This window comes from Triticum dicoccoides, chromosome 4B (genome assembly GCF_002162155.2).
Source record: "Triticum dicoccoides isolate Atlit2015 ecotype Zavitan chromosome 4B, WEW_v2.0, whole genome shotgun sequence".
In the NCBI taxonomy this organism is placed as follows: domain Eukaryota; kingdom Viridiplantae; phylum Streptophyta; class Magnoliopsida; order Poales; family Poaceae; genus Triticum; species Triticum dicoccoides.
The window spans coordinates 280,731,962-280,752,430 of record NC_041387.1 but is presented as its reverse complement, the minus strand read 5'-3'; positions in this window follow the sequence as shown (position 1 = coordinate 280,752,430).

The window sequence follows — 20,469 nt, the reverse complement described above, 5'->3', positions numbered from 1 at the left end:
TCTAGTAAAAAAGAGGCGCCTGGCTCACCCTCGATGCAGAGGAGGTCGGTGGACGGCGGCGCTGGCCCGTTGCTGTCCAGGCGGCGGCTGCAAGGCAACCGAACACGCAGGGGACGGCGGAACTGGAGCGGCAATGGGCAGCAGCCGGTAAGGGCTCCGGTGGCCGGCGTGGTTGAGGGAGGAGGCGAACGGGCGCGGGGAAGGCAGCAAGGCAGTCGGAGGGGTTGCTGGCGTCGAAGAAGAAGCAGGGGCGGCGGAGCGGAGCAAAGCAGCAGCTCAGACAGCGAGGCGAGGAGAAGCAGAGGACGGGGAGGTCGGCGAGGCTTTGGGCCCAGGCGCTCGCGTGGGGAGCTCCTCTCCCTAGTGCGTTGTGTGTGTGTGTGTGTGTGTGTGTGTGTGTGTGGCGGTGTGAGAGGACGAGAGGTAGAGGATGAGAGGAGGGGAGGGGATCGGGGCTAGGTGTAGGAAGGGCTTAGGTGGGCTTTGGGAGGCCGGCCCAATGGAGAGGGAGGCTGTTGGGCTCTCCACTCCCTCTCTCATATTTTCCAAAACAGAAAAAGGAAGAAAGTAAAGAGAGAAAGGAAAAGGTTGGAGAAGGAACTTTGGCATGCAGATAATTTTCCTGGACTCGCGAAAATGAGCTTGATCCAAGAAAAATAGAAGTTGGCACGAATGCAAGATTTAAATTCAAACTCATTTGAATAACATTCAAATGAGTTTTAATTGGGACTAGGTTTTTGTTGTGGCCAAAAATGTTGATATTTTTGGTGAGGCTTCGATAGATGAAGAAAGAACTATAGACAAGGTTTGGATGTCACACTTGATGTAGAAAAGGCATGTGATTAAATTGCAAGTGAGTTCATGGGTAATTTCCAATTAATGGAATATTTTTTTAGCTCCCTAAAATATTGGGAGGATATGTTATAAAGAGAAATCACCATGTGAATTCCCTCGATTTAAATAGATCAACGATCTATGCAATTTATTTAGTTGGGTTTTAAAAAGGGTTGCATAAAGACATGATGCAATGCAAATGATGCATTGATGAATGCAACAAACAAACAAATCACACGACGAAACTCGGAGTACATGGAAGGCATCTGGAGCGTCGGTCTCGGGTCGTTACACCACCCGACTAACCAGAGATTGTCGGGAACTCAGGTCCACCTCAACCGGGCCGGTACCGCCTGTCCCTTCAGCCCCGCAGTAACAGTACATGGGGGCTACATGTAAAGGTAACTGTGTGTCCGTAACATCAAGGGGGGAACCCGAGGAATCATCCTCGATGGATTCCCACTCGAGGTAACCATCAAGGTGAACATATGAGGAATCACCCTCGAGGTTCACACTTGAAGTGTTGCACGACAGAGTCGTATCGGGAGTGGTGAAGGAGGAATCACCCTCGGCGACCATGGCTGAATAGCTATACTACAGAGTTATCATCAGGAGTGCATTACAAGCTTTCACCCTCGACACTCGATAGTAGCTCTACAGAGTCGTACAACTAGGGGTGTGATGTGATGTGTCAGGCTCTAGACGTCGAGCATGTTGATCGAGTCATCGGTCATCAATCCTAGGCAACTGAGACAAGGTGAGGGGTTACTAATGGCTCACTAACCAACCTATACCAAGCACTTTAGGATAAGAAGGTAAGGTACAATGAGCATGTTACAAAAGTAGGCTATGCATCAGAATAGGAGCAATCAATAACAGTAGCAAAAGCTAATGCAAGCATGAGAGAGAATAGAATGGGCGATATCGAAATGATCAAGGAGGGTTTGCTTGCCTGGAAGCTCTGCTGAAAAAGAAAGAAGTGTCGTCGTCGATGTAGTCGATCACAGAGGCATCGACAATGGCCTCGGGGTCTACCGGAGAGAGAGGGGGAAGAAACAGTAAATACATAGCACACAGTTGCATCACTAAGGATGACATGATGATAAGCGGTGCTAGGGGTGTTCTAGCGCAACGCTACACGATACCGGCGAAGGGGGATAACATCCGGGAAAGTTTTCCCAAATATTGGCATTTCCGGATAGATGAAACGGATGGGTACGGTTACATGTTTGCTATGCTAGGGACATGTGGTAGATGAATGGGCTGCATAGTCGGAATCGTCATGTTTTTCTAAGCAACTTTCATGTACAAAACTTTTTTATCTAAGTTACAGATTATTTTATATGATTTTTCAAAGTTTTAAACATTGCTGAAATTATTTTAATTCGAAAATAAATAATAAATTGCTATGAGTACCCAGCTTTGTGTACACAGAGGATGACATGTGGGCCAGGGAGGCTCAGTTGACCAGTCAAAGTTTGACTGGTCAACAGGGGGTGGGGCCCTCCTGTCATACACTTATCGATTAACTAGTTAGTTAATTAGACTAAGCAAGTACTACCTCTGTTTGTTTTTATAAGACGTTTTAGACTTTCAGACACTGTTCAAAAACAGCACAAAGCAAGTTGTCTGAACGTCTTATAAAAACAAACGAAGGGAGTATTTTGTTTAAATAAGCAAGATTGATTAAGTTTATTGATTAATTATAATTTATATTAATGATTTTTTAAAGGGGGCTGGGCCCCGCCTGGAAATGACCCAGAAGGCCAACCGGGGCGGGCGAGCACTGGCGAAGGGCACCGGACCCCGGGCGCGGCCAGCCACGGCGAGGCCGGCCGAGCGAGCTGCAGCCATTGGCAGTAGTACGCGGCGCGGCCACGCACGGGCAAGCGCACAGGCGAGCGCGCGTGGAGGCTCGGCCGAGCGCAGAGGCCACGGGGATGCGGTAGCGGGAGCTCGGGCGGTTGCATGGACGCGGCGGGTGCCGGCAACGGGTACGGGAGGAACCGCTCGAGTGAGAGCAGCTATAGGGGAGCAGCAGTAGGTGGGCGCGGAGCCGCGTGGAACGGTGGCGGCGGTAGCTACGGAGGTGTCCGGAAGCATCGACTGCAACAACGAGCGGTGACGGGCACGGGGTGGCTCCCTCAAGCGACCAATTGGTCGACCGAGAGGTCCTATGTGATGCAAAGCATCCAAGGGCGCTACGGGCGCGTGCAGACGAGGTCAACATCGGAGTCAACGACGACTACCAATGACGGCTAAGCGGCGGCAGCGACGTGCTCTACGGGAACTAGCCTACAGGGCACAGTAAGGAACAAGGGGAGGTTGAGGAGGAGACGAGGCTCACAGCAAAGTAGCTGGGCAGGCTAGCGGGCTCGATGGAGCGCCGGAGACGACGTATTAAAGGTGGCAATCTCGTCTGCTCGAGGAAGATGGTGACGTTGTAGTGGCTCCCGACGGCAACATGATGCACTAGTAGACGAAACGGTCGGCGGTGGTCCTTCTGGCGCAGGCAGGGGTCGTGGAGAGCTCGGTGGCCACGAAGATGGCGAAGGCCATGGCGTCGACGGTTGTGTATGGGGGCCTCTCCAGATCGGGGAGGAGAAGAGCGGAGGGGGAAAACTGGGCTAGGGTTTGATGTGGGAGAGGGAGAGGAAGCCAGGGCAACCTTATCCACCTCAGAGGTGCCGCGGATGGACGATGCGTGGCAAGGCACGGCCATGGCTGGGGGATGCCTGCCACGACCCCTACCTCCAGGAGGAAGATGAGCGAGGGAATGGTTGGTTGGGCCCTCCCTTTTGCTAGATGGGCCATAGTGCCAGTAGATTAGGTCCTCTTCTTCCTCTTTCTCTTTTCTCTTTTCTTTACACTAGTTGACCCGTTGCGTCAAATGGCGCAAAGATCCGCTAAAGCCATGTTGTCGATGAAAATAATTTCATTTTGCAAGGACATATTGTGGCACAGAGACCCGCTGAATCCATGTGCGCGTTGAAAAAAAAACATGTTTTAATTGGTTTAGTTCTAGGCAAGAACATATGATAACAAAATTTGCCATTTTTAATAAAAAAAGAATGGAGACTCTTGTCTACAATGAAATGTACACACACATTTTAATTTATCTCTGAGCCAAATGGCGTAGAGTGTGATTTGATACCATGGCCGCGTTAAAAATATTTGCATTTTTTCATTATGTCTGAGCAAACGCAAAGACCATGTCAAATCCAAAGTCCGTTGTGCCAAATGACGTAGAGACCCGTTAAATCCATGTGCATGTTAAAAAAATGTTTTAATTGGTTTAGTTGTGGGCAAGGACATATGATAACAAAAATTATCATTTTTAATAAAAAAGAATGGAGACTGTTGTCTACAATAAGATGTACACACACATTTTAATTTATCTCTGAGCCAAATGGCGTGGAGTCTAATTTGATACCTTGGTTCTCAAAAACTGAGGGAAATACTTACGCTACTATTGTTGCATCACCCTTTCCTCTTCAAGTAAAACCAACGCAAGCTCAAGATGCAGCAAGAAGGATTTCTGGCATCATTGCCAGGGAGGTCTTCACTCAAGTCAAGACATACCAAGTACCCATCACAGACTCATCTCCCTCGCATTTACATTATTTGCCATTTACCTCTCGTTTTCCTCTTCCCCACTTTACCCTTGCCGTTTTATTCGCCCTCTCTTTCCCAATCTCCTTCTCTCTTTTACGTTTGCCTTCCCGTTGCCATGGCCGAATCAAAAAGAACTAAGGGTCCTCTCCCGGGTTCTAGTACCTTGGATAACCCCTCTATCCTCTCTAAGCTCATAAATAATGATGTTATGGAAAGACCCACCGGGGTCACCAATGATAGCTTATATAATTTTGATGAAGATGACTCCGGAATTTTTTGCTATTTGCTTGATGAGTCTTTAAAAGATGCTTGGGATAGGTTATTAAGGATTCGGGCTAGCTATGTGCCACAATATCAAATTGAAGTTTACTTAAAAAGTTTCTATGTTGGCTTGCCCGCTTCTTTCAAACAAGTTCTAGATTCTATTTGTGAAGAAGGTTTTCTTGAAGGGGATGCTATAGATACCTATGAAAAAAATGAAAACCATATTTGGGCACCCTATGAATGATAAGGTTGAATCAACTACTCTCTTGTGATTTTATCAAAATGAAATTATCAAAGAGATGAAGTCTAGCTTAGAGGCAAATTTCCGTAACGTGCTTAATCTTAGTTCATCCATTAATGGCAATGTGCTTACCCTAAATAGAAGAATGAATGCCATAGAAAGGAGATCCTCTTTTTCCTTTCCGAGTGCCAAAGATGGCACTACTTAGATCTATCTTCGCTTTTATGCCTAGCTAGGGGCGTTAAACGATAGCGCTAGTTGGGAGACAACCCAATTTTGTTTGTGTTTTTTGTTTTTGTTCATGTTTAGTAATAAATTTTGCACATATATTCTGTTTATATGTGTTTTTATGTTTTAATTAGTGTTTGTGCCAAGTAGAACCTATAGGATAACCTATGATGATAGTTGATTTGATTCTGCTGATAAACAGAAACTTTGCGCGCACTAATTTAGTTTTGTTAAATCACAGAAACGTGATTTTGCGTTGATTCTTTTTGCTGATGATCAATAGACAACTTTTCCAGGACTTCCTATTTTGGTAGTATTGTTAGAGTTCCATAAGTTTGCGTTAGTTACAGATTTCTACAGACTGTTCTGTTTTTGACAGATTCTGTTTTTCGTGTATTGTTTGCTTATTTTGATACATCTATGGCTAGTAAAATAGTTTATAAACCATAGAGAAGTTGGAATACAGTAGGTTTAACACCAAAATAAATAAATAATGAGTTCATTACAGTACCTTATGTGGTGGTTTTGGTTTCTTTCACTAACGGAGCTTATAAGATTTCCTGTTGAGTTTTGTGTTGTGAAGTTTTCAAGTTTTGGGTAAAGCTTTGATGGACTATGGAATAAGGAGTGTCAAGAGACTAAGCTTGGGGATGCCCATGGCACCCCAAGATATTCAAGGATAGCCAAAATCCTAAGTTTGGGGATGCCCCGGGAAGGCATCCCCTCTTTCGTCTTCGTTCATTGGTAACTTTACTTGGAGCTATATTTTTATTCGCCACATGATATGAGTTTTGCTTGGAGCGTCGTGTATTATATTAGTCTTTGCTTTTTAGTTTACCACAATCATCCTTGCTGTACACACCTTTTGAGAGAAGCCTACTTGATTGAATTTGCTAGATTGTGTTATGTGCTTCACTTATATCTTTTGAGCTTGATAGTTTTTGCTCTAGTGCTTCACTTATATCTTTTAGAGCACGGCGGTGGCTTATTTTTGTAGAAATTGCTAGTCTCTCATGCTTCACTTATATTATTTTGAGAGTCTTTTAGAACAGCATGGTATTTGCTATGGTTATAAAATTGGTCCTAGAATGGTAGGCATCCAAGTTGGGTATAATAAAAATTATCATAGGAAGTGAATTAGATGCTATGATCAATTTGATACTTGATAATTGTTTTGAGATATGGAGGTAGTGATGTTAAAGTCATGCTAGTTGGGTGATTATGAATTTAAATAATGCTTGTGTTGAAGTTAGCAAATCTCGTAGCATGCATGTATGGTTAAAGTTGTGTAATAAATTTGAAACATGGAGTGTACCTGGCGTGTGCATCCTTATGAGTGGCGGTCGGGGACGAGTGATGGTCTTTTCCTACCAATCTATCCCTCTAGGAGCATGCGTGTAGTGCTTGATTTTTGATGACTTCTAAATTTTTGCAATAAGTATATGAGTTCTTTTGACTAATGTTGAGTCCATGGATCATACGCACTTTTACCTTTCCACCTTTGCTAGCCTCTTCGGTACCGTGCATTGCCCTTTCTCACCTTGAGAGTTGGTGCAAACTTCGCCGGTGCATCCAAACCCCGTGATATGATACGCTCTATCACACATAAACCTCCTTATATCTTCCTCAAAATAGCCACCATACCTACCTATTATGGCATTTCCATAGCCATTCCAAGATATATTGCCATGCAACTTTCCACCGTTTCGTTCATCATCATCATGACATACTTTACTTTTGTCATATTGCCATTACATGATCATGTAGTTGACATCGTATTTGTGGCAAAGCCACCATGCATAATTTTTTATACATGTCACTCTTGATTCATTGCACCATCCTGGTACACCGCCGGAGGCATTCATGTAGAGTCATATCTTGTTCTAGTTTCGAGTTGTAATTCATATGTTGTGATCAATGAAAGTGTGATGATCATCATTATTAGAGCATTGCCCAAAAAAAGGCCAAAAAGAAAAAAAGAAAGGCCAAAGAAAAAAAAGAGAAAGAAAAAAAAATAAAAAAAATAAAAGGGGCAATGTTACTATCTCCTTTTCCACACTTGTGCTTCAAAGTAGCACCTTGTTCTTCATGTAGTGAGTCTCATATCTTGTGCTTCAAAGTAGCACCATGTTTTTCATATAGTGAGTCTCATATGTTGTCACTTTCATATGCTAGTGGGAATTTTTCATTATAGAACTTGGCTTGTATATTCCTACGATGGGCTTCCTCAAATGCCCTAGGTCTTCGTGAGCAAGCAAGTTGGATGCATACCCACTAGTTTTCTTTTATTGAGCATTCATTTATAGCTCTAATGTATCCGTTGCATGGCAATCCCTACTCCTCATGTTGATATCAATTGATGGGCATCTCCATAGCCCGTTGATTATCCTCGTCAATGTGAGACTTTCTCCTTTTTTGTCTTCTCCACACAATCCCCATCATCATATTCTATTCCACCCATAGTGCTATATCCATGGCTCACGCTCATGTATTGCGTGAAGGTTGAAAAAGTTTGAGATTATTTAAGTATGAAACAATTGCTTGGCTTGTCATCGGGGGTGTAGAATTTGGGAACATCTTTGTGTGACGAAAATGAAGCATAGCCTAACTATATGATTTTGTAGGGATGAACTTTCTTTTGCCATGTTATTTTGAGAAAACATGATTGCTTTGATTAGTATGCTTGACGTGTTACTATTTCTTTTATCAATATGAACTTTTATTTTGAATCACTTGGATCTGAACATTCATGCCACAATAAAGAAAATTACATTGAGAATTATGCTAGGTAGCATTCCACATCAAAAATTCTGTTTTTATCATTTACCTACTCGAGGACGAGCAGGAATTAAGCTTGGGGATGCTTGATACGTCTCCAACGTATCTACAATTTTTTATTGTTCCATGCTATTATATTACCCCTTTTGGATGTTTATGGGCTTTATTTTACACATTTATATCATTTTTGGGACTAACCTACTAACCGGAGGCCCAGCCCATATTGCTGTTTTTTTACCTATTTCAGTATTTCGAAGAAAAGGAATATCAAACGGGGTCCAAACGGAATGAAACCTTCGGGAGCGTGATTTTTGGAACGAACGTGATCCGGAGAACTTGGAGTGCAAGTCAAGAAGCTTGCGAGGCGGCCAGGAGATAGGAGAGCGCGCCCACCCCCTCTGGGCATGCCCCCTATCTCCTGGGCCCCACAGGCGGCCACCGACGTACTTCTTCCTCCTATATATACCTACGTACCCCGAAAACATCCAGGGAGCCAATGAAACACAATTTCCACCGCCGTAACCTTCTGTATCCGCGAGATCCCATCTTGGAGCCTTCGTCGGTGCTCCGTCGAAGGGGGAATCGACCACGGAGGGCTTCTACATCAACACCATAGCCCCTCCGATGAGTTGTGAGTAGTTTACCACAGACCTTCGGGTCCATAGTTATTAGCTAGATGGCTTCTTCTCTCTTTTTGGATCTCAATACAATGTTCTCCCCCTCTCTTGTGGAGATCTATTCAATGTAAATTCTTTTGGGGTGTGTTTGTTGAGATCCGATGAATTGTGGGTTTATGATCAAATTTATCTATGAAAAATATTTGAAATCTCCTCTGAATTCTTTTATGTATGATTGAGTTATCTTTGCAAGTCTCTTTGAATTATCAGTTTGGTTTGGCCTACTAGATTGATCTTTCTTGCCATGGGAGAAGTGCTTAGCTTTGGGTTCAATCTTGCGTTGTCCTTTCCCAGTGATGGCAGGGGCAGCAAGGCACGTATTGTATTGTTGCCATCGAGGATAAAAAGATGGGGTTTATATCATATTTCTTGAGTTTATCCCTCACATCATGTCAACTTTCTTAATGCGTTACTCTGTTCTTTATGAACTTAATACTCTAGATGCAGGCAAGAGTCGGTCGATGTGTGGAGTAATAGTAGTAGATGCAGGCAGGAGTCAGTCTACTTGTTGCGGACGTGATACCTATATACATGATCATGCCTAGATAATCTCATAATTATTCGCTTTTCTATCAATTGCTCGACAGTAATTTGTTCACCCACCGTAATACGTATGCTATCTTGAGAGAAGCCACTAGTGAAACCTATGGCCCCCGGGTCTATCTTTTATCATATAAGCTTTCAATCTACTTTTATTTGCATCTTTATTTTTTTGCATCTATATTATAAAATACCAAAAATATATTTATCTTATCATACTATCTCTATGAGATCTCACTTTCGCAAGTGGCCATGAAGGGATTGACAACCCCTTTATTGCGTTGGTTGTGAGTTCTTTGTTTATTTGTGTAGGTGCGTGGGACTTTTGAGGAGCCTCCTACTGGATTGATACCTTGGTTCTCAAAAACTGAGGGAAATACTTACGCTACTATTGCTGCATCACCCTTTCCTCTTCAAGGAAAACCAACGCAAGCTCAAGATGTAGCGGTAAGCCGCATAACCATGTTACTAAAATAGTTTTCCAAAGACTAGACTCAACTTCGGCCAAGGAGTTGGAAAGGGGGGTTCCTACAGGCAGTCGGCTCTGATACCAACTTGTGACGCCCCCGATTCGATCGTACAATAATCATACACGCAAATGTGTACGATCAAGATTAGGGACTCACGAAAGATATCACAACACAACTCTAGACGCAAATTATAATAATACAAGCTTTATATTACAAGCCAGGGGCCTCGAGAGCTCGAAAACAGAAGTTCGATACACAAGAGTCAGCGAAAGCAATAATATCTGAGTACAGACATAAGTTAAACAAGGATGCCTTAAGAAGGCAAGCACAAAATCAACAACGATCGAAGTGGCAAGGCCTCCTTCTTGGGACCTCCTAACTACTCCTGGCCATCAGCAGTCTCCATGTAGAAGTAGTCACCCTCGGTGGTAGTAGTAGTAGTCGACGGGGGTAGCAGCATCTGGCTCCTGGGATCCACCAACTAGTTGCAACAACCGGAAAGAAGAAAGAAGGGGGAAAAGGGGTAGCAAAGAAACCGTGAGTACTCATCCAAAGTACTCGCAAGCATCAGATCTATACTAAGTATGCATTGGTATCAAATGGAAGGGTTGTATTTGTGGACCGAACTGCAGAATGCCAGAACAGAGGGAAGGCCTAGCCTATCGAAGACTAGCATCTTCAAGCATCTTGTAGCATTTAGAAGAGTACATAATAGCATGTTATAATTAACAAGCATGTTGTAGCATTAATGCCCAGAGATTCTTCCTCGACTCCCTGCGAGAAAGCAATCCCGGAGCCAACATATCCATCACATATCTCAAGTATCCATTTCTAGTTGTAATAGATTAGGATACCATTCCGAGCGTCCATTACCGTGGACATGGTTATTCGAATATATAACTTCCCTGCAGGGGTGCACCACATTACCCAACACGCTTGATTACTCGGGCCGGTCACACTTTCTTGGGTCCATGCCCGGCCTCAAAAGATCAACATGTCGCAGCCCTGCCTAGGCTCAACAGAGAGGTCCCTGCCGGTCTACATCCTAAGCACTCTCGGGTCTTAGGCCCATCGCCCGTTACACTCCGGGTCCTTGCACATAGGGCGAGTCCAGGCTCCACCTCTACATGGATGGTGACAGCACAGTCATGCCGCAATATGGAACTGGACATCTGACAAAGCTTGACTGATACTACAACACCGAGTGCCCATATCTGTTCCCGCGTGGTGGTTAGTGCATAAAGGCCAGTGGCCAACTCAGAACAAATACCCAAATCATTAGTGCGTTGGGAGCTCGCGGAGACGAGTAGAGACTCACGATAATGTGATCCCGTCGCCCGTCTCGAGGAAGTATGGCAAGGTCTAGGCCTAACCCCCTCTCTCTAGGGCGGTCTACCTGCCCGGCCATGCCTCATAATTATCTCGTGGGTGCTCTTCAGGCCCACGGACTTTCACATCAACTCGCGGGTATCCTTTAGGGCCGACACGACTAATTAGAGACTATCGGGAACTTAGGTCCACCTCAACCGGGCTAGTACTGTGTGTCCCTTCAGTCCCGCGGTAACAGTGCACGAGTGCTATAGGTAAAGGTAACTGTGTGTCTGTAACATCAAGGGGAAACCTAAGGAATCACCCTCGATGGATTCCCACTAGATGTAACCATCAAGGTGAACATATGAGGAATCACCTCGAGGTTTACACTTGAAGTGTTGCACGATAGAGTCGTATTGGGGGTGGTGAAGGAGGATTGACCCTCGGCAACCACGACCGAATAGCTATACTACAGAGTTATCATCAGGAGTGTGTTACAAGCTATCACCCTCGACACTCGATAGTAGCTCTACAGAGTCGTGCAACTAGGGGTGTGATGTGATGTGTCGGGCTCTAGACGTCGATCACATTGATCGAGTAATCGGTCATCAAGCCAAGGCAACTTAGACAAGGTGAGGGGTCACTAATGGCTCACTAACCAACCTATACTAAGTAGTTTAGGATAAGCAGGTAAGGTACAATGAGCAGGTTACAAAAGCAGGCTATCCACCAGAATAGGAGCAATCAATAACAGTAACAAAATCTAATGCAAGCATGAGAGAGAATAGAATGGGCGATATCAGAATGATCAAGGGGGGTTGCTCGCGTGGAAGCTCTGCTAAAAAAGAAAGAAGTGTCGTCGTCGATGTAGTTAATCATAGAGGCATCAACAGCGGCCTCGGGGTCTACCAGAGAGAAGAGGGGAAGAAACAATAAATACAGAAGCACACAACTGCATCACTAAGGATGACATGACGATAAGCGGTGCTAGGGGTGTTCTAATGCAGCGCTACACGATACCGGCAAAGGGGGATAACATCTAGGAAAGTTTTCCTGAAGTTTGGCATTTTCGTACAAATGAAATGGAGGGGGGCGGTCCCATGTTCGCTATGCTAGGACGTATGGTAGACCAACGGACTGCATACTCGGAATCTTCATGTTTTTGTGAGCAACTTCCATGTACAAAACTTTTTCATCCGAGTTACAAATTATTTTATATGATTTTTCGAAGTTTTAAACATTCCTGAAATTATTTTAATTCGAAAATTAATAGTAAATTGCTATGGGTACCCAGCTCTGTGTACACAGAAGTGTACATAGAGGATGACATGTGGGCCAGGGGGACCCAGTTGACTAGTCAAAGTTTGACTGGTCAACAGGGGGTGGGGCCCTCCTATCATACACTGACCGATTAACTAGTTAGTTAATTAGACTAAGCAAGTAATTAATTTAAATAAGAAAGATTAATTAAGTTAAATATAATTTATTTTTATTATTTTTTAAAGGGGGCTGTGCTCCGCTTGGAAGTGGCCCAGGAGGCCAACTGGTGCAGGCATAGTGGGCTAACGGGGCGGGTGAGCACTGGCGAAGGGCACCGGACCCGGGCGCGGCTAGCCGGGGTCGCGGTGAGGCCGGCCGGGCGAGCTACAGCTAGTGGCAGCAGTACACGGCACGGCCATGCGCGGGCAAGCGTGCAGGCGAGCGCGTGTGGAGGCGCGCCCGAGCTCAACGGCCATGGGGATGCGGTAGCGGGAGCTCGGGCGGTTGCACGGATGCGGCGGGTGCTGACGACGGGTGCGGAAGGAACCGTGCGAGTGAGGGCGGCTGCAGGGGAGCAGTAGTAGGTGGGCTCGGAGCCGTGTGGAACGGTGGCGGCAGCGGCTACGGAGGTGGCCGGAAGCGTCGACTGCAACAACGAGCGGTGACGGGCATGGTGTGGCTCCCTCAAGGGACCAATTGGTCGACCAAGAGGTCCTACATGACACGAGCGACGCGAGGCAGCCAAGGGCGCTACGGGCGCGTGCAGACGAGGCGATGCTCTACGGGGGATATCCTATGGGGCACGATAAGGAACAAGGTGAGGTTGAGGAGGAGACGAGGCTCGCAGCTGTAGGATCAAAAGTATGTCTAGAGGGGGGTGATTAGACAACTTGACCAAATAAAAATCTAGCCTTTTCCCAATTTTAAGTCTTGGCAGATTTTAGCAACTTTACACAAGTCAAGCAATCAACCTACACATGCAATTCTAAGAGCATAGCAGCGGAATGTAAATCATTGCATATGAAGGTAAAGGGGTGGAGTTTGGAGGGAGCAAACGCAATGTTGACACGGAGATTTTTGGCGTGGTTCCGATAGGTGGTGCTATAATACATCCACGTTGATGGAGACTTCAACCCACGAAGGGTAACGGCTGCGCGAGTCCACGGAGGGCTCCACCCACAAAGGGTCCACGAAGAAGCAACCTTGTCTATCCCACCATGGCCATCGCCCACGAAGGACTTGCCTAACTAGGGTAGATCTTCATGGAGTAGGCGATCTCCTTGCCCTTACAAACTCCTTAGTTCAACTCCACAATCTTGACGGAGGCTCCCAAGTGACACCGAACCAATCTAGGAGACACCACTCTCCAAAAGGTAATAGATGGTGTGTTGATGATGAACTCCTTTCTCTTGTGCTTCAAATGATAGTCTCCCCAACACTCAACTCTCTCTCTCATAGGATTGGATTTGGTGGAAAGATGATTTGAGTGGAAAGCAACTTGGGGAAGGCTAGAGATCAAGATTCATATGGTAGGATTGGAATATCTTGGCCTCAACACAAGAGTAGGTGGTTCTCTCTCAAAAAATGAATGCTGGAAGTGTAGGCATGTTCTGATGGCTTTCTCCATGAATGAAGAGAGGATGGAGGGGTATATATAGCCTCCACACAAAATCTAACCGTTACACACAATTTACCAAACTCGATGGGACCGAATCAGAAAACTCGGTCAAACCGATTTAGTTCATAATGTGACCGTTAGGCATTTTGGTGGGACCGACATGTCAACTCGGTGGGACCAATTTCGTTAGGGTTAGGGCATAACGTAATCTTGGTGATACCGATTACACAAACTCGGTGGGACCGAGTTTGGTAATAAGCTAACCAGAGAGTTGGTCAGGCAAACTCGATGGGACCGATTCGCTCATCTCGGTGAGACCAAAACGTTATGAAGGGGAAACAGAGAGTTTGCATTGCGAACTCGGTGGGACCGATCGCTCATCTCAGTTAGACCGAAACGTTACGAAGGGAAACCGAGAGTTTGCAATCCCATGTCGGTGAGAGCGAGATCCCTATCAGTGAGACCGAAGTGACTAGGGTTTCTGGCAGTGGCTATGTCAAATGAACTTGGTGGCGTCGGATAGATCAAATCGGTGGGGCCGAGTTTGACTTTTGGTTGGGGACAGATGTGGATATGAGAAAGTGCTTGAGGGTTTTTGGAGCATATCACTAAGCATTTTGAGCAAGCAAGCCATTAAGCAACACCTCGTCCCCTTTTAATAGTATTGGCTTTTCCTATGGACTCAATGTGATCTTGGATCACTAAAAATAAAATGTAGAGTCTTGAGCTTTAGAGCTTGAGCCAGTCCTTATCATTTTGAGGGGTCCACATTCCTAATCCATGTCATGCCAATCATTGAACTTTCCTGAAATATTCATCTTGAAATAGCATTAGTTCAATGAGCTATATGTTGTTAATCATTACCAAAACCACCCAGGAATAGTTGCACTTTCAATCTCCCCCTTTTTGGTAATTGATGACAACATATAGATCAAAGCTTCGACAAATGATAATAAGATTGAAATACATCATCACTTTGAGAAGTATGTGATAAGCAAGAGCTCCCCCTAAATTTGTGCATTATTTGAGATTTGCGTTTGAATGCAAATGCACAATCGATTAGTATCATGGGTTACTCTTCCATGTCACATACATCTTGGTGGAGCGCTCAAAATGATAGCAATTAGAAGCATGCACTCATCACCAAGAAAAGTGAATGATCATGTATGGATATAAGAGATAATATCATCCAAGCAAACATTAAAGTAGCATATGACCAAACACATGATCATGCAAGTATCTCACACAAGGACATAAGGTATCAAACAAGCACACAATAAAGTTCAACCAAACAAGTAGCAAGAGAGACAAAAAGCAACACTCGCTCTCTCGAAGCCTATGATCTATACATATTTCTCCCCCTTTGGCAACAAGTTACCAAAAAGTTCAAATATGCATACTGCTATGCGTCTCTCAGGCTTGATCTTCATGAGGTGGTGTAGAGAGAACTCCAAGGATGAAGGCATCAGTCGATGTAGTTGGAGCTGATGGAGTGGCTGCTGGAGGTGGCACTGAAGTTGTAGCTGCTGGTGCTGATGTAGTAGCTCTAGTATCTGGTACTGGCACTGCTGCTGACCTCTGACCTCTTGGCACCTCGCCAAAAAGCTTCTGTAGTTGCCTTCCCTTTCTTCTCTTCTGCATCCTCCTGAAGCTGCTCAACTACTGTTTGCATCTCAGTCACTTTCAGATCAAGATCATAGAATTTTTGTTCAATGATCCTCTCCAAACTCTCCTGATTCTGAGTCAGGGTGGCCAAGCCCTTCTCAATCCTCAAAGTAGATTGGATCATATATCCAAGTTGATCTTGTTTGCTTTTCAAGAATACTTGAGATGCCTCTTCAATAGTTGGTATCTTTGCAGCTTTTTCTGCCTTTGCTTTAGCTCTCTTCTCTTGTGCTTGCACTGATGAAGGTTCATTCTCATCCATTACAACTTTGTTGTCTTCAAATTCTCGATGGAGAGGTAAATGCTCCTTGTCCAACAAGTAAGTGCATGTGCCCATCTTTGAGTTGATGAGCACCTGAATGTGTGGAGCATACCCACAAGACCTTTTCTGGTCAGCAGCTGTCCTCTTGATTGTCTCTACAATCAAACTCATGACCTTGAATTTTCGAGGCACATCAAAAATATGCAGCAAGTTGATTGAATGTCATCTTATCATCCTATGATCTCCAGATTTGGGCAATAGATTATGCCTTAAGATGGTGTTAATAGTAGGCGGACCAGACAAGAAGTATTCCACTGAGCCCAACTTATGAGTTTCCAGTGCTTCATCAGGAATTTCCTTATACATACTTGCCATGGAGTTGTGGTCTTTCTTCTTCTTGGCATATGCATCCAAATCATCCTCATGGTCTTCTAGAGCATTGATCAACTTAGCCCATTCATCAACAGTTGACTGGTACATTGTACCTTCAGACATCCATACTATCCTTCCATCTGGATAGAAATGAGCACTGGAGTAGAATTGCATGATTAGCTCATCATTCCATTTGGTGAGCTTCTGTCCAAGAAACTTGTCAACTCCACAAGCTTCAAAGCTGTCATATACACCTGGAAAGTGATTTTCATTCTCTTTAATGTAATCCCAATCAACCCATCTCATGTCACAGACAAATGGCTTCTTGTCAAGCAAAATAGTCTCATAGAAATCTTGTTGTTCTTTGGTGTGGAACCTATAGTCCACTGCAGTTCTCCTTCTCACAACATAAGGATCATTTTTCCTCCAAAGTCTCAGACCTGCATCCTTTCTGATGTTCATGTCCTCCGCCACTGGATGAGTGTCATTGTGGTCTGGAGTCTTTGGTTTGAGCTTTCTCAGCACTTGGGCTTCAGCATCTTCTTCTTCAACTTCAGGCACTTGGGCCTTGTTCTTCTCTTCAGCTGGGATGTTTCTGGTGCTTCTCTTGGGTGCAGACTTGGTGCTTTGAGCAGCAGCTTTGGGAGGAGGTTTGGGCTTAGAAGGAGCAGCCCCTGACTTGATTGCATCTCCCATAAGCTTTTGTGACTTGGGTGCTGGTGTAGCATCCTCTTCCTCTTCCTCTTCTTCTGAATCTCTTACCAGAGTTGACTTTCCAAGAACTTTTGTAGTTGTGGTTCTTGCCCTCTTCTTCTTCTTCTTGCCATCTCCAACTGTCGCACCATCATCTGATTCTATAGTGAATTTCATGGTTTCTCCTGTTGGAACTTTCCTTGGCTTGGATGTTGGCACTCTCCTTGCTGGTGCCTTCTTATTCATACCAGGCTTTGTTATAGCAGCAGTGCCATACTCTTTCTTCAGCACTTTCTTCTTTGAGGTGGCCTCATCCTCAACGGCTACATAGTCCTCATCCTCAAAATCTGAGGTTCTCTTCTTTCTTGTCCTGGTGGCTGCCTTGGGCAAGTTACTTGGTGTGCTCCTGCTGCCCTCATCATAGTTGCTTGAGGGACTAGTGCTCTCACTCATTTGCACTTGCTCTTTAGATTTATTATGCACTCTGGTCAGACATCTTGGCAGGCAAACTGACAGCAAACCCCGTGAATAGATTTAGATGAGGTAGAGTAGATGGGCATCACAAAGTGCAGAGACTTTTGCAAAACAAATGAGTCAAAAACTTAGTTTTAGTTCTCTACTGAAATGATTTCGGAGCTACCGAATTGATAAACTCAATGATACCGAAGCAACATTTGGAACCTAAACTAGTGAACTCGGTCAGACCGAGTCACAGTTCGGTGGCACCGAGATTGCTAGGGTTTCACAGAGAATTGAACTCGGTCACACCGATTTGCAGTTTTCGGTCAAACTGAAAAGCGCATGTGCAATGGCCTAAGCCAAATCGATGAGAACGATTTCTATGATTCGGTCGGTCCGAGATGAGTTCAGCGGAGAGCTAACCCTAAATTTTTCGAATCAAACTTAACCTAAGGAAGTTTTCTCTGGATAGAATGATTTCATATGTGGCAATGATCATGACATTGACCTTGTGCTAAGAAGCGGAGGTAAAAAGAGAGCACAAGGGGTCGAACTCATACCCTAGTTCGTCGGGAGTTCGCTATGATAGCAACGGCGGAGCAGATTCCCGTTGACGGCGACAGAAACCAGCGGCGGGAGGTCGCTGGCGGCAAGGAGGCGATCCGGAGACCCGAGGAGGCAGAGCAGGATATGCGTGGGCTGAGGGGTTTTGAAGAATTTTCCAAAATCTCACCCGTGGATATATATATCCTGACCCTGTTGGTGTGACCGAGTGAAACAACTCGGTGGCACCGAGATACAGAATTGCAGGCGGATACTGCAACTCGGTGTGACCGAAATGTTCAAATCGGTTGCACCGAGATGAAAACCTAGATCAACTTAGTGAACTCGGTATGATCGAAATGGATGACTCGGTCATACCGAAATGCACAAAGAGGTTTTGGAAGTTTAAGTCTGTGATGAATCGGGGACTCCGAGTGCTCCTCACACAGAGTGGTTCGAATTTGACTTGATCAAACTTTGTGATGTAGCATGAATAGAGTTGAGATGAGAAAAGCATAGATAGCTAGAGAAGGTTCTTAGGCATTCTTGTCCATCCACTTGGCAAAAAGAGAAAGAGCCAAACAATCAAAGCAACAAGTGGATGTCCTCGAATGAGTAAAATATGCAACCAACATGCTCACACAATAAAATGGCAAATGAAATATGTGGCAAAGCATGCACAAACACTCTAGCATCTATCAAGCAATTTACGATGACTAGGTCATCTATATATGAGTATATTGACTTAGGAGTCAAATGAGAACATTTGGTCATAGGTCATACTCATCGTTTAAGCACAAGTGGGGTTACCACTTTTACATAAAGCATTGTTGTGTTCACACCGTTAGAGTTGCTTTAGCTAAATTCTTAGAGTAAAGCTCCCCCTAGATGTGATATCCCCCCTAAGAGGGATGAACTAACCTTGGGTTTTGTCGATGATGACTTCATGTAGGTGTCTAAGATGTGGATGCTCAATGTTGATGTAGATCATTCGAAGCAATCCACTAGAGTGAGTTGCACTTTCAATACCTACACGGGTTAGTCCCACAAGGAACAAGCAAGAATATCCATAGACATAGAATGATGTACACACAAGATGATGTCCATGAAAGCATTAGGTTACCTTGTCCCTTGTCTTACCAACAAGAGGGTTTGTGACTCCTTGAACTAGTGCAAGATGTGGAAGTTGTTTGCACTTGTTCTTGCCAAAATGATATGAGTGAAGTGTGTTGGCGGAGTCACCCTCAAGAACTCTCTAGTTCTTCTTCTTCGGAATCCACATCATCTTGATGGGGATCCTTGGGGTTGTAGTCTGTTGGGGAACGTAGCAGAAATTCAAAATTTTTCCTACGTAACACCAAGATCTATCTATGGAGAGACCAGCAACGAGTAGTAAGGAGAGTGCATCTACATACCCTTGTAGATCGCTAAGCGGAAGCGTTCAAGTGAACGGGGTTGATGGAGTCGTACTCGTCGTGATTCAGATCACCGATGATCCTAGTGCTGAACGGACGGCACCTCCGCGTTCAACACACGTACAGCTCGACAATGTCTCCCACGCCTTGATCCAGCAAGGAGAGAGGGAGAGGTTGAGGAAGACTCCATCCAACAGCAGCACAACGGCGTGATGGTGATGGAGGAGCGTGGCAATCCTGCAGGGCTTCGCCAAGCACCTACGGGAGAGGAGGAGGTGTCACGGGAGGGAGGGAGGCGCCAAGGGCTCAGGTATGGATGCCCTCCCTCCCCTCCACTATATATAGGGGCAGGGGAGAGGGGGGAGGCGCAGCCTTGCCCCCTCCTCCAAGGAAGGGGTGCGGCTAAGGAGGGGGGAGGAGTCCATCCTCCCCAAGGCACCTCGGAGGTGCCTTCCCCCTTTAGGACTCTCCCCTTTTTCCTATATCTTGGCGCATGGGCCTCTAGGGGCTGGTGCCCTTGGCCCATGTAGGCAAAGGCGCACCCCCTACAGCCCATGTGGCCCCCCGGGGCAGGTGGCCCCACCCGGTGGGCCCCCGGGACCCTTCCGGTGGTCCCGGTACAATACCGATGACCCCGAAACTTGTCCCGATGGCCGAAACAGGACTTCCTATATATAAATCTTTACCTCCGGACCATTCCGGAACTCCTCGTGACGTCCGGGATCTCATCCGGGACTCCGAACAACATTCGGTAACCACATACAAACTTCCTTTATAACCCTAGCGTCATCGAACCTTAAGTGTGTAGACCCTACGGGTTCGGGAGACATGCAGACATGACCGTGACGTTCTCCGGTCAATAACCAACAGCGGGATCTGGATACCCATGTTAGCTCCCACATGTTCCACGATGATCTCATCGGATGAACCACGATGTCAAGGACTCAATCGATCCCATATACAATTCCCTTTGTCTAGCGGTATGGTACTTGCCCGAGATTCGATCGTCGGTATACCGATACCTTGTTCAATCTCGTTACCGGCAAGTCTCTTTACTCGTTCCATAACACATCATCCCGTGATCAACCCCTTGGTCACATTGTGCACATTATGATGATGTCCTACCGAGTGGGCCCAGAGATACCTCTCCGTTTACACGGAGTGACAAAATCCCAATCTCGATTCGTGCCAACCCAACAGACACTTTCAGAGATACCCGTAGTG